The sequence below is a fragment of the Typopeltis vanoorti genome, chromosome 3 (genome assembly GCF_054136105.1).
Source record: "Typopeltis vanoorti isolate ZY-2024b chromosome 3, IOZ_Tvanoo_1.0, whole genome shotgun sequence".
Taxonomy (NCBI): domain Eukaryota; kingdom Metazoa; phylum Arthropoda; class Arachnida; order Uropygi; family Thelyphonidae; genus Typopeltis; species Typopeltis vanoorti.
This window is the reverse complement of record NC_143551.1, coordinates 154,651,097-154,657,182: the sequence shown is the minus strand read 5'-3', so window position 1 is coordinate 154,657,182 and position 6,086 is coordinate 154,651,097.

Below are 6,086 nucleotides of genomic sequence, written 5' to 3'. Positions count from 1 at the left end.
GCATTAATGAACAACGAGACTGCAATTTTACAATTTTAATAATTGTAAAATTAAAAAAAAATTAATAATATATGTATATATATATATATATATATATATATATATTCAGTGTAATAAATTATCTATTTATTTATCTATTTTTTGCCATAATAATATTTTTTTTTGTGTCTCAGATAAATTACATACATAAATGCAATAATAGTTATATATACAAGTATATATATATATATATATATATGCTATTTATAATACATTATAATTGTATTATAATAGCAGATACTTGCGAGTTAATAATATTTTTTAAATAATAATAATATATAGTTTTTTTTTAAATAAATAATATTTTTGTTCATTGCTAAAATATTTACACATATACAATACTTATCTTAAGTATAATTTTACAAAATATTTCTACATTGGATTTCAGTTAAGAATTTTAATAACACTCTTTGCCACTGTACTGTGCATTTACAACGCACGTTGTAATATTAACAGTGATGATTTTACAGAATTTTTATTTTTTTTTCAAGTGAATAACTAACATATTAGTAATAGTTTATTAGGCATTTCTGATTTCTTCCTCGACGTTTTGCAGAGCTTATCTGAGGAATATAACAGATGGTGGTGGTTTCGTGGTTATATTTCAATACTGGTGTTGATTTTAGTGTTTGTTGTTACGTGCTTGGAAGGCTTCAACTGCTATTACACAGTTTAACTTTTTTTTTTTTTGCAAGTAGGGTTGGATTTGGACATGGCGTGGTTTGTCTGTGCCCTTGCAGTGGTGTTTTTGATAGGGGTTTCCCATAGGTTGTGTGTGTGTGTGTGTGTGTGTGTGTGTGTGTGTGTGTGTGTGTGTGTGTGTGTGTGTGTGTGTGTGTGTGTGTGTGTGTGTGTGTGTGTGTGTGTGTGTGAGGGAGAGAGAGAGAGAAACAGGAATTTCTCTAATTTCCATTCTCGCTATAATATTTATATAGCGCCTGTTTCAGCTCTCTGTATGTCCCTAGGTTTCTGTCGTCGAACCGCAATTTGTTTATCATGAAAGGTACATAGAAGTTTCGTGTGGCTTTGTAATTCTGATTGTTGTTCTTATATGTTATGTAGTTTGTTGACTGTGGTCTTGTTATCTGATATGTTGTTCTGGTTACTCTATAGGTTGGACTGTAGTAATGTTTTAACCTTACTGTGTAGTGGCATAAGTGTTTCACCTTAAATATTTTGTGTTATGTCCGCTCTGCTTGCATAGGTGTGGATTGTTCCCAGAGTATCAGTTTTACCATTTTATCTTGCAACCGTTGTAACCTGTTAAGTCTGTAGTCTGCGCAGAATGCATATGATGTGATTGCATATTTTAAAATGTTTTCACATAATGCTTTATAAAGTAGTATTTTTATGTGTGTTGGGGCTATGTCTTTTAATTGGTATTGTTGGCTTGTTATTATCCTAAGCTTGGTGTGTAGGTAGTTTACATGGCTATTCCAACTTTGATCAGCATCGAAGTGAAGTCTTAGATAGCGTGTTGTTTTCACCTGTGCGATGGTTGTGGTTTTAGGTTCTGCACTTTGTGTATAGGAGGATGAATGTTTGATAGTGAGATATTTAGTTTCTATGGGCAGGGTTTGGGGGTTTTTGAATATCATTAGCTTTGTTTTTCCAGAGTTTATATATATGCCGTTTTCGGTTAACCAGTCAGTGATTTGATTGATGTCGTGTTGCATATTTTTGTAAGCGATATTTGCATTGTTGTGAATGGATACTATGGCAGTGTCGTCTGCATACTGGAAGATTTTACTTTTTAAGGAAAGATGGCTTATGTCGTGTATGTTAAATAGAATGGGAGATAGGACAGCTTTCTGCGGTACTCCACAGGTTACCATACCTCTTTGCTGTACACTGATCCTGTGCGTGTGATGTGCTTCCTGTTTTCCATGCATGCTTTAAACCACTAGAGTAGACGACCTCCGATTCCGATATGCGTTAGTTTCCTTAATAAGGTTTTGTGTGTTAGTGTGTCAAATGCTATTGTTAGGTCAATGAATATGACTAATGTATTCTGTTTTTATCCAATGCTGCGTTTATTAGGTCTGTGAAATCTTTCAAGAGTGTTGTGTAAAAGCCATAATGTGTTTTGGGTATTATTTGAAAATTTTCAACGTATGTGAAGAGTTTGCAGTGCACAATGCGCTCCATAGTTTGGTTGATAACATACAAGGTGGCGATGGGTATGTAATTAATTATAATGTTTATTTTTCCATGTTTGTGTATGGGTGTGATTAATGCAGTCCTTAGTGTTTCAGGTATGTGTCCCGTTTCGACGATTTTATTTAACAGTTTTTGTATAACTGGACATAGGTTGGTTGAGTGTTTCTTGATGTCTTTTGGTCTGATTCCCTCTATCCCAGTTCCTTTGTTGGGGTTAATATGTTGAATTGCCAGTAATAGTTCTTCTTTTGTTACTGTTGGGAACTACATCGGCTGGGTTGCTCGTGGTCCTAGTGGAGAATATTCGTTTGTGTGAGGAAAGGTTGTTTCTTCTAGTTTTTGGACAGAGCTCATGAAGTGCTTATTAAAGATGTTTGCCAACTGTTTGAGGGATTTGGGGTCGCAAGTAAAGCTATGTTTTATTGTTTCTGATGCAGCGGTTGTGTGTATATTATCCGGCATTTCATTAATCAGGTGCCAGACTTCCTTTATGTCGTTCTGAGCCATTTTAATTTGTTGCTGTAGTGGTTTCGTTTTGCAGTTCTAATCTGTGTTGTTAGGAGATTCGGTTGTAATTTGTATTCAGCTTGTAAAGCGGTATTGTTCGGCGATTTCTTAAGTTGTTTCCATAGGGAATCTTTTCTTTGTATGTCTGTTAATAAGTTGTCTGTTATCCATGGATTCTGTTTTGTTTGTTCGCTTATTTTTATTTTTTGTTAATGCTTTGTTATGTATTTTTTTAAATGCAAGTTTAAGATTATTATATGCAGCTTCAGAAGATTCTGAAGATGCTATCTGTATCCAGTCTGTTTTTCTGATTTCGTCGTTTACTATTGTTTCGTTTAGAATGCTATAATACTGTTTTGTAGTGTCAGTGAGTTTTATGGGTTCTGGTTCAATGTGAAACTGTAATGCTGTGAAATAGTGGTCTGCCAGTTTGCATGTTATGACGGCTGCTGTGTGGCTATTCTTCCCTCAGAACAGGCAAACCGGTTCCATGAACACATATTTATCTACCTTCATAATATATATATATATATATACATATATATATATATACATATATATATATATATATATATATATATATATATACATATATATATATATATATATATATATATATATATATATATATATATATATATATATATATAAAAGATACCAAGCAATTTTACACCTGGTTTTACTCCATTTCCCAAGTAAGCAAACAGACTAAAAGTCAAGTTTGCGCCTGCAATTGATGCAAGTCTAACTGATCCCACAGGTAGTGCAGGACCAGGGCAACTCGTGGCAAAGGTGGAACAAGCTCAAATCACTAATCTTAATATTTACCCTTAATGCCAAACCACATCTCCAAGAAGGGGATGTATGATGTTTTGTATTAAATTAAAGGCAAGGGGCCACTACCCAGACCGGTTTCGACCTTTATTGAGGTCTCGTCAGTGGGAGCTAGGCTAGAAATACCAAGATTTAGCAATACATAGCTTGTAAGTATTTCACCAAAACAAGTTACCATAAGGTGTTTTAACCTTATTAAATAAATCTCTGGAGGAGATATAAATGTAGGAAGTATTTTTACCTTGGGTATAAATATGTAAAAGATACCAAGCAATTTTACACCTGGTTTTACTCCATTTCCCAAGTAAGCAAACAGACTAAAAGTCATGTTTGCGCCTGCAATTGATGCAAGTCTAACTGATCCCACAGGTAGTGCAGGACCAGGACCAGGGCAACACTTAATACAAAACATCATACATCCCCTTCTTGGAGATGTGGTTTGGCATTAAGGGTAAATATTAAGATTAGTGATCGGAGCTTGTTGCACCTTTGCCACGAGTTGCCCTGGTCCTGCACTACCTGTGGGATCAGTTAGACTTGCATCAATTGCAGGCGCAAACTTGACTTTTAGTCTGTTTGCTTACTTGGGAAATGGAGTAAAACCAGGTGTAAAATTGCTTGGTATCTTTTACATATTTATACCCAAGGTAAAAATACTTCCTACATATATATATATATATATATATATATATATATATATATATATATATATACTTAATCCCCATTAGGAGGCGGAGAAAAAGGGACACCCATAATAAATAAATATATCGATCTACACTCAACGGCACTAAGCGTAATCATCAAACAACGTCATCTTTTGCAACCATTAGTTTTTTCTGTAAATTATATGAATTCTGTGGTCTATATCTTTGTAAGCTTGATGAAAAACCCAATAGGGATGTAAAAAAAACTGATATTTCCGTTCTTAAGTCAGCTAACTCACCTTCAAATGAAATCTCTCTCTCTCTCTCTCTCTCTCTCTCTCTCACACACACACACACACACACACACACACACACACACACACACACACACACACACACACACACACACACACACACACACACACACACACACACACACACACACACACACACACACACACACACACACACACACACACGCACACACACACACACACACACACACACGATCGAAAGCTGATGGATGCAAAGTAATTTTTTTTTTTTTTTGCATTTTTCAAACATTCAGAGCTCTGCGGACCATTCGCGATTTCTATTTTTTTACATTAATGTGCTAACTGCTTTGCTGATTGCCATCATTGATCTGTGGCAATTTTATATTCTGCGCCTCACTCATAAAAGATTTTAAACCTGCTATGCTTTAATTTTTTGGTTGGGATACGGATTAGATAATTTTTTGGCCTCTTGGAGATAATAATAATTTATAATTTAACTACATTCATAAACATCTATGCTATTGCGGATTTGAACCACTACTTTTGGATGGAGAATGGATCGCTATTTCTCCGGCGAACTTAGCCTCTGAACTTCTAATTGATCCTTTTCGACATCATACTGATGAAATTCTACAGACTTTTCCCAGGCATCTATTAGTTAATTGGTGTCAGCATCCCACGTCCCTATTTCTCTCTCTCTCTCTCTCTCTCTCTCTCTCTCTCTCTCTCTCTCTCTCTCTCTGTGTGTGTGTGTGTGTGTATGTGTGTGTTTATTGCTAAATTTTCACTATAGTTTTCGTCGTTTGAAAATGCTGCCTGAAGTTGATTTTGGATGATAGGATCTAGGTGACTGACCCAAGGTGACTTTGTAGGGATTGCCTATAAAGTGCTCGTGGTGAGATTTTTTACAAGGTAGTTCATCATTGCTTCTCCCCCAATTTTATCCAGGCCCAGGACCGACACATGGCTGGGACGTATTCATGACTGTAATCTGCGTGTGTTCACAGGGCCGGTTTGCCTGTTTTGAGGGACGATAAACCCGAGTTTCCGGATGAAAAACACCCTCTACCTGCGTACAAGACCAGCTAACTCTCCGTCAGTGAAAGAGACCAGATAAAGGTTCCTCACGTCTTGGAGGGGAATCGAACCCAGGTCTTTTTCGACCTAAGGGCTTCGTCTATATAGACTGAGCTACGGAGGCTCAACGATAGGATAGGCCACTGATATTGTAACCAGTATAACATTTCTTCCAAAGTGTGCGATTTCTTCTTTACGTGCCGCTGACAGTATTTAGATACAAACGATTTATAGACCTTTTATAACATGAATATACATATCAGAATATAATAATATCGGATACTCTATTTATTAATAATTATGCTGTAATGATGTCTGTGTTCTATTGGCAATCACTGTAATAATAATTGCAGTATTTATTATATTATAATTATTATTAAAACTTTTTTTATAAAAATATTATTTGTTTAAAGTTCTATTTTTATACTTTATAAATTTTAATAAATATGTTTATAATTTTTATAAAATATTCGTAAAATAAATATTAGTATTTAAAATTATTACAGAATTTATTTACAATTCGATATTGTAATTACAATATTGAATATGC